Consider the following 9724-nt stretch of genomic DNA (forward strand, 5'->3'; position numbering starts at 1 on the left):
ACAAATAAATATTATCACTGGGCCAAACTTCCTGACCCACAGGTTAAAGACTTGCCTACATCTCCACCTAAGGGAGATTTTGCCTGGTTTCTGAGTAGATGAGAAGACTCCTCTTCCCTCCACCCTGCAAAGAATGAAGGAGCTTGAATGAAGGAGTTGTTTTCTTCCTAAATTCATATGTTGAAACCCCAACCCCTCATGTGACTATACTGGAGATGGGGCCCTTCAAGAGATGATTTTTGTTAGAGATCATAAGGGTGCAGCCCTGATCTGATAGAACTAGTGTCCTTATAAGAACAGAAAGAGAACCAGAGCTCTCTCCACCATGTGACGACACAGTGAGAAGGCAGCTGTCTGTAAGCCAGGAAGAGAGGCCTCACCAGAACCCAACCCAGCCAGACCTTGATCTGGGACTTCCCAGCTCCACAACCATGAGCAATAAGTTTTGTTGGTCAAACCATCCAATCTGTGGTATTTTGTTATGGAAGCCTGAGAACACTGGTATAGAGCTTTTTCTCCATTATGCTTTTCCTCTTCTTCCCTGATAGCTCTGTTGGTAGAGAATCTGCCTGCAATGCAGGAGACCCCGGTTTCACTCTTGGTTGGGAGGATCCCTTGGAGAAGGGAAAGGCTTCCCACTCCAGTACTCCAGCCTGGAGAATTCCATGGACTGTATAGTCCATGGGGTCACAAAGAGTCAGACACAACTGAATGACTTTCATTTTCACTTTTCTTTTCACCAAAAGGGAAGAATATTGCAGGCAAAACTCAGAATAAGGTAGTTATAAACAAAGAGACTTCTAGCACTTTTATCCAACAGTGACTACTGAGGAAAGGACAAGAATGGTAGAGAATACATCACCTTTCCTGGGCTCAACTCAAACTCCTAGGCACAAGGCAAAGCTTAGCGGCAGGAACACTATTTTATTACTGCTGCTGCTGCCACTACTGCTATTACTTCTGCTACTATTGCTACTGCTACTACTGCTACTATTGCTGCTACTACTACTACTACTTCAGTTCAGTTCAGTTCAGTTCAGTTGCTCAGTCTTGTCTGACTCTTTGAGACCCCATGGACTGCAGCACACCAGGCTTCCCTGTCCATCATCAACTCCTGGAGTTTACTCAAACTCATGTCCATTGAGTCGGTGATGCCATCCAACCATCTCATCCTCTGTTGTCCCCTTCTCCTCCCACCTTCAATCCTTCCCAGCATCAGAGTCTGTTCAAATGAGTCAGCTCTTCACATCAGGTGGCCAAAGTATTAGAGTTTCAGTTCAGCATCAGGCCTTCCAGTGAATATCCAGGACTGATTTCCTTTAGGGTGGACTGGTTGGATCTCCTTGCAGTCCAAGGGACTCTCAAGAGTTTTCTGCAACACCTCAGTTCAAAAGCATCAATTCTTCGGCTCTCAGCTTTCTTTGTAGTCCAACTTTCACATCCATACATGACCACTGGAAAAACCATAGCTTTGGTTAGATGGACTTTTGTTGGCTACTACTACTGCAGCTGCTATTACTATTGCTACTACTGCTGCTGCTGCTACCACTACTATTACTCCTTCTACTATTTCTGATACTACTACTGCTGCTGCTCCTATTACTACTGCTACTATTGCTGCTACTACAGCTGCTGCTGCTACTGCTACTAGTAGTGTAGCACTACTACTACAACAACAATAATAATAATGAAGACTTGTCTCTGGAATTTTCCCCACTTTTTTTTAACCCTACTAATCTAATGACCTGGTGGGTCTTCTTGGGTCCTTTAAAAGCATCTAAAAGTGAACTATTACAGTTTCCCTCTGCTTTCTCCTCCTGTAGAGGTCTCTGAAAGCTCTTGGGGGGAACTGCATGAGGTAATGGATGCAAAAGTGCTTTGTAAAATACAAAGCATTCCCCCCGTGCAAGCTATTATTGGAAGAAGCAGAAGGATGAATTTAAATCGCAAGATCCCCTGAAATACTGTGAAAGGTGGCCCCGTTTAGATCGTCGTCCTCCTCGTGAATTTACAGACCATTTAGCAATTTCTCCAAGTGCTCACACCCGTTCCCTCGGTGACATCCTTGCCCTGTGCTGGGGAGAGCCGTCTCTCCCAAGTCTGGCCTGTTGGACAGCAGCAGCGCCTGCAGAGGAAGGGGCTCGGTTGCTAGGAGACCAGCAAAAGTGGGCAGCCAGCTCCCAAGCAGGTTAGAATTCGGCAAAGGATTTTAAAAGCCTATTTCTGTCTGCTTCTGCTAGAATTGAAATTCTTTTCAGGGTCCGGCCACCAGTGATACAATCTGCTTACACTACTGGTATTGAGAGGCCCTTGAAAGGAAATTATTTGGTCATATCTTGTGTCTCCCTCCCACAGTGCCTAGAAAGGCAGGCACTTTAAATAAAAGGGGGATGGAGGCTGGGGTTGGGGAGGGGGAGGCAAGAGTTGATGTAGTCCACAGCAAAAGCAGAGAAGTGACGGTAAGAATTAACCCAAGCACATCAGATCGTGACCCTTAGACCTGAAAGGAAATAATTGTGCTCGAGCTAAGTTAAATTACAGTGCACCTTCCATTGCTTCTAAGTACATGCAGGCCAGAGGCAAGATAGCACTGAAAGCGTTTTTCAAGTCCATGAGGGGCGTGTCAAGCAGGTCCTTTTTTATGGAGTTTATCTTCACAGAAACAGGCTGACATGTGCTTCAGGGCTAATTGGGAGAGGTTGACACTGTATTTAAGTTTTCCCTTTGAGAATTATGAAAAGACTGTGATTTTCAAATAAGAGTTGTTTGTTTGGTTTGATTTTCCCAAAGTGTCCAGCACACCCAAGAAATCAAGTGCTTTTTCGAACCCTGGGAGCCTTCAACAAGATATAGGGGTGCTTACAACTGTCTAGAACAGAGTATTGAACTCAGGAGGAATCAACTGGAAAAACAGTGGAATAATAAGTGCATTTAGAGTCACTTATGGGCTGAAGCTTCACCGTCTTTGTTGCTGGAGCATTGAGAGCAGAGTGGCAGTGCTGATTCATCAGCAAGAAAGAAGCTCCAGGTCATATGAAAATAAACCATCTCTGAAGAGGTTCCAGTGCCCTCCGCAGACATGCTTTATTCGGTTAAAGCGTAATGTCTAATGACAAAACACAAGAACAATTTCGGCATTTACTGGGACATGCTGGCTTCCAGCCTGCTTTTACAGGCAGTTGGGGTCGGGTAGAGGGACTCCAGCAGGGCACAGTAATTGGGCGAGAAAAGAAAGATTCAGGAAAATCGAGCACATGCATAGGACAGTGCCTGTTTAATGGAGGTGAAGATGAGGGCAGATCTGAAATCTGAGAACAGTGTGCATCAAAAAAGACTGCAAACCCCTTACTGGCTAATAGTAGGAGGTGTGAGAAACACAAGGGTCATCAGACGTGGACACTGCAGCAAGGTGGGGAGGTGAAATACCATGCTACTGTGCAATAAATGAGGAATAGCTGGACCTCGTGTATATTTCTACATCAAACTCACTGAATGAAAGGGCTAAGCACTAGACCAGTTCCCCCTAATGACACCATTGCAAAAAGTGAGTACTTTGTATATGGAGACTCTTTGGATGAGCAGGACGATCATGGGCTTTGAGGTCACACAGACCCAAGTTCATATCCGGTTCTGCCATCTACTACTGTGGAACCTTGGACGAGATATTTAATCTTTTTAAAATTAATTTTTATTGAGGTATAGCTTCTTTACAATGTTGTGTGATTTTCAACCATTCAGCAAAATGAATCAGCCATGCATACATATATCCCCTTGCTTTTGTACTTTCTACCCACTCAGGTCACCACAGCACATTATGTACAGTATGTTCTCATTAGTTATCTGTTTTGTATATAGTACTAATAGAGTGTATGTGTCAATCGAAGATATTTAATCTTCTCAGTTTTCCCATCTTTACCACAAGGGAGATGCTGCCTTCCTCCAGTGCAACAGTTTTTGGTGAAAGCCCAGTTGCCCCTGTCTTATGATTCTCTGTGTTCCCACTGCAGGTTCAAACACCTGGGAGAAAGGGTCCGACTAGGGATTGTGAGGGAAGGGGGAGGTCCCCTTCATCTGTAGCTTTCCTGGAATCACATGTTGGAAGGAGGGACATTTGTCCAAAAGGAAAGAGGCCTGGCAGACAAAAACATAGTCCAAACTTAAATAAGGTAAAAGGAATCTTTGAACACTTTAGTTCAAAGGCCAGGTGATAAGGTACTTCTTCAGAAGTTTATAATAAAGTGGTGTTAGCTTCATAACTACAAAGAAACATCACTCTGGGATTTGGATTGCTCTGACAGCATTGGCCACATCTAACAGGAGATCCAGGGATTTGTCAGTAGGCAGTTCTCCAGGTTTTCTCATAGATAGCCTGAAGACCTGAATACCTTCATCACCCCTAGGTCCCGAAGGGCAAGCTTAATGCATTATGCTGGGCAGTGGAATCCACAGAGTCAAGTGTTTCTGGGAGATGCTTTCTCCCGCTTCCTCCATGAATGAACATGATTCTGCACACCTGGTTGCTCCCCTCAAAGATTCAGCTTTGGGAACACTGGGTCCCCTCACCAGATGGATGAGTAAGAGCAGGTATCAGCGCTCAGCAAATGCTGCATTTAGGCCTGGTGAACAGGTGGAACTTCAGCTCACTGATTGTTGTTTTTTCCATTCAAATAGCACTAGAACTTAGCAGAAGCAGCTGAGTTTAGGCCAGAAGGGACCCTCGGGCTGGGTCTGCAGTAAGGCTCTAATTGAAAACCAAAGAAGGGGGCAGTCCCTCAACTTTCTGCTCCCTGGGGGGCAGTCTGTATGTCCTGAGTCATCCTGGCATGAGAAGAGGAGAAGGGTAAGATGGCCCCCAGGAGGAAGGCAGCTGCCTGCCCAGGTGTGGGTTACTATGGCAGAAGTCCAGGTCTTTTCTGGCTCAAGCGTCTCAATTTAGGCATGACCTAGCCACCTGGTCCATGGCTGGAGGTGCTTCTGGGAAGAGTCTCATTTGTTCCTCAATCTCCCCCCTCTCCAGCATGGGCCTGAATAGCTCTTGCCATGCCTAAGGGGGCAGACTGCCAAATAAACTATTTGTGCTTATGTGTCTAGCTGCTCATGAGGATGACTCACTTCTTACCCTCCCCGCAGCAGGTAAAAACCCAAAAAGCCCCCTGTGATGGTTAATTTTATATGTCAACTTGACTGGCCATGGAGTGCCCAGTGTTAATATTAATTCTGAGTGTGTCTGTGAGGGTGTTTCTGAATGGGATTAGCCTTTGAATCAATGAACTCGGTAATAACCCTCTCCAATGTGGGTGGGCATCATCCAATTCATTGAATGAAAAGCAGAGGAAGGAGGAATTTGTTCTCTCTTTTTCCTGCCTCACTGCTTGAGCTGAGACATCTCATCTCATCTTCTCCTGCCTATGCACTAGGATTTACATCATTGGCTCCCTTGGTTTGCAGGCCTTTTGACTTAGACTGTGTTACACCACTCACGTTCCCAGGTCTCCAGCTTGAAGATGACAGAGCATGGCACTTCTCAGCCTCTGTAATCTTATATGCCAATTTCTTATTTTAGATGTGAGTATATACGTTCTGTTCCTCCGGAGAACCCTGACTAATAGAGCCATTCTCTCAATTACCCTGAGAATTGCAAAGTATATAGGGTGATAAATCTTTCAGCCATGTCAGAAGCTTCAGCACTATGTTCCCCCAAAGCCAAAACCTTGACCCTGACCAACCAAGTCCATCACACCTTTGTGTCCAAGGTATTATGTGCAGGTCTGTGTCCACATCCTAAAAGGATCAGAAGGGGCTGCCTCAGGGGAGCAGACTGGTGGAGGAGTACTGGAGGCCAAGTCAAGTGTGACCCGGAAAGCAAGACCAGAGAGATTTGAAAGCAATAGTGAGGAAGTTGTACAAAGGTTAGAAGCCAAGAGAACTAAGTGATTTGTGGGAAGCGCTAGTGAAAGATGAATCTAGGGGTAGTAACCAAGAAACTAGAGAGAGAGGCATTTTTCCAGAGGAGGGGTGTGTGTGTTTGTGTAGAAGAGTCAAACCAGGTACAGAAACTGGCTTGAGGCTGGTGAGGGCCTAGGTGAGGTCGGGTGGGGAGGACACAATCCTGGGTTTCGGATCCCAGAGGCTGAGGCCTGGGCTGGTGGGGAGGGAGGAGGAAGCACCTGATGTGCTGCCAGCAGCTGGCAGCCTCATGGATTCTCAGCCTGTGCTACCGGAGTCTCAGAACACCTGCCACACCTGAAGTTACCTTTCAAGGCAAGTGGCCCAAACCGGTTCTTTCCTGTGGCAATTGCTATTGCTTATGCCATGTTTTGAGTGAAACCAATTCATTACCCTCACTGTAACTGGCTTCACCAGACACTAATGCCAAGCCAAAGGCACCCTCCCATGAGCTGGACATGGTAACTGCCTCCAATGTAGTGTGGCATAAAATCTGTCCAGAGAGAGCACTTTATATGGGAAGGTGCAAACCCACCTGTTAGAGGCTATGTTCCTCCCCCAAATCTGTATGTTGAAGCCTTAACCCCCAGGGCCTTAGAATGTGGCTGCACTTGGAGACAGATCCTTTAAAGAGGTGATTACATTAAAATGAGGCCCTGGGACTTCCCTGGTGGTCCAGTGGCTAATTTTCTGCACTCCCAGTGCAGGGACCTGAGTTCAATCCCTGGTCAGGGAACCAAATCCCACATGCCACAACTAAAAAAGATCCCATGTGCCGCAACTAAGACCCAGTGCAGCCAAATAAACTCTTTTTTTAAGTAATGAGGGAAGAAAATGAGGTCATTAGAGTGGGCCTTAATCCAATCTGACTCGTGTTCTTCTAAGGAGAGAAAATTAGGATACGCACAGACACCATGGGCGTGCACAGAGGATGAAAGAGCATGTGAGGACAGCAAAAGGCAGCTGTCTGCAAGCCAGGAAGGGAGGCTTCAGAAGAAACCAGGCCTGCGGACACCTCTATCTTCAACTGCCAGTCTCCAGAACGCTGTGGAAACACATTCCTGCTGTGAAAGCCATCCAGTCTGGGGTAATTTGTTATGGCAGCCCTGATAGGTTAATATAAATACCCAACTCACTTCTCCCTTTGGGAGAAACTAAGAGCAAGGTGTGGGCCAGTCACGGTGCAACTGAGAGCACTGGAGCAGAGACAATCCAGCCAAGAAGACACTTATGATCCCACATTCTGAACTTTGCTGGCAGTCAATCCTCACCCACAAGGATCTTTTGCTTGAAACATTATGGAGCCCAGTTAATGCACAGGAAGCTGTTGAAGGGCAGGACCAAGAATGCAGGTGATGGGCTTAGTGTGAGCACTGAGGCTGGGTGGAGCTTGGTGGTGCAGAGTTGGGCTGGGCCAGAAAGAAGCTCACAAAGTCCCAGGCCCTGACCTGGAACAGGAAGTACTCTAGAAAAGAAAATCAAGAGATGGTAAAAGACTGAAAATGTATGTTCATGTTTATAAGAAACAGTAGTTGTGAATGAGGCTCTAACTAGACTTACAGACTGCTGCTGCTGCTGCTCAGGCGCATCAGTTGCGTCCAACTCTGTGTGATCCTATGGGCTGCAGCCTGCCAGGCTCCTCTGTCCATGGGATTCTCTAGGAAAGATTTCCAGAGTGGATTGCCATGCCCTCCTCCAGGGGATCTTCCCGACCCAGGAATCAAATTCAGGTCTCCTGCGTTGCAGGCAGATACTTTACACTGAGCCACCAGGAAAGCCCAGACTTACAGACTGAGTAAGTAGTTGTATCCCAAATTAGCTCTGAGCCAGCGTCAGGGTCCAGAGAGAGTGGATGTTAGAATCTTGTGGCCCTGGGAGAGTTGCTGGGGGTGGAAATTGTATATCCAATGGAACTGGATCACTCCTGGTATGGACAGGATTTTCCCAGGTGTGGTTGTAGATTTTGATTCCTGAGGCTGAATGGGACCTATTTGCTTCCCCTGTCTTCTCACAGAAAAAAGTGAGATTTCTTGGACTTCCTTGGTGGTCCAGTGGTTAAAAATCCACCTGCCAATGTAGGGAACACAGGTTTGGTCCCTGGCCCAGGAAGATCCCACATGCTACGGGGCAACTAAGCCCGTGCGCCACGGCTACTGAGCTCTTGCTCACAACAAGAGAAGCCACTGCAGTGAGAAGCCTGAACACAGCAAGGAAGAGTAGCCCCTGCTCACTGCATCTAGAGAAAGCCCTCATGCAGCTGTGAAAATCCAAAAAAAAAAAAATTAATTAATTAAAAATTTTTAATTAGATTTCTTTTAATAATTGACTCATAATACAGTTAAGCCAGCTCTTGTGTATACTTTATTTTCCCCTCTTTCTTACAATATTGTTTATAAGCATATTTTAAAACTGTGTGGGGGCACAGCGTTATTTTGCTACTCCACAAAACTGGATTTTTCTGGAGAGATGGGAATCCAGGGAAAGGGAGATAAACTCCCTTAAAGTTGCCCTTTCAAATGAATTCTGGCAACTGTATAAAGAAGTTTAAGAGCGTGCTGAGCATGGTGGATGGTCAGGCAGGGTGCAGAAGAGGCTGCTGCGTCCTGCAGGAGCCTATGCGTGGTCTACGGTTGTGCTTTATCTGCTTTGCTTTGCTTGCTTTGCTCCATGGGAGGAGGGGCCAGTGGAGGAAAGGCAGAAGGTATGGGGAAGGGCTCGCTGGACTGGACACGTGGAATCAAGACCACCTGCACTGCTTGCCATGTAGTTTGTCCCTCCCCTTCTCTCATCCCTTGAGGGGCATGCTGGTGCTCAGGGGTGGGGAGCAGCAAAAGAGTGAAGCTGGTTTGGGGACTTCCCTGCTGGTTCTCTGGCTAAGACTCCACACTCCCAATGCCAGGGGCCCGGGGTTCCATCCCTGGTCAGTGAACTAGATCCCACGTGCTGCAACTAAGAGTTCACATGTCTAGATTACCATATGTAAAACAGATAGCCGGTGGGAAATTGCTGTATGAAGCAGGGAGCTCAAGCTGGTGCTCTGTGACAACCTAGAGAGGTGGGACAGGGTGGGAGGGAAAGGTTCAAGAGGGAGGAGACATATGTATACCTATGGCTGATTCATGTTATGTGTGGCAGAAAACAACACAATTTTGTAAAGCAATTATCCTCCAATTAAAAATAAGTTTAAAAGAAAGAGAGTCCACATGTCACAACTAAAGATCCCAAGTGCTGCAACTAAGACCCAGTGTAGATAAATACATGTTTTTAAAAAGTGAAGCTGGTTTGTAATGGACTACAAGAATCTTTAGTTTTATTGGGGCCCCAGAAGGGCACAGAACTCCAGCCAACAGCTAAATTTACTTTTGTTCAGCCCACCCAGCAATCCTATAGACCAGAGGCATCAAGTAGGCAATAGGCCTTACCCAAGTTGGGCGGTGGTGGGCCAGCACCGGAGGACCCTTCAGGGCATGGCGAGAGAGAACCTGGCGGGAACAGAGTCCTCCGCGGACTTGAGGGGTGTGTGACCTTGAATTTCTTGACAAATTTCCTAAGATCATCTCCGGAGGGCCTTCCCTGGGGAGGAACACAGATATGATCCTCCTGGTTTGCGGCAATTCCCAAAGGGTTGTTTGTAGGAAGAAAACAATTTTAGATATGGAATTAGGCTTCATAGCAGAATAGAAATATACAATAAGGAAGCATTAACTCTCAATTCGGATTAGTCTAGTCATTTCCTCTGCTTACAGATAGATAGGTAGGTCGACAGGATGATCTCCTG

This window comes from Bos indicus x Bos taurus, chromosome 10, assembly GCF_003369695.1.
Source record: "Bos indicus x Bos taurus breed Angus x Brahman F1 hybrid chromosome 10, Bos_hybrid_MaternalHap_v2.0, whole genome shotgun sequence".
Lineage (NCBI taxonomy): Eukaryota > Metazoa > Chordata > Mammalia > Artiodactyla > Bovidae > Bos > Bos indicus x Bos taurus.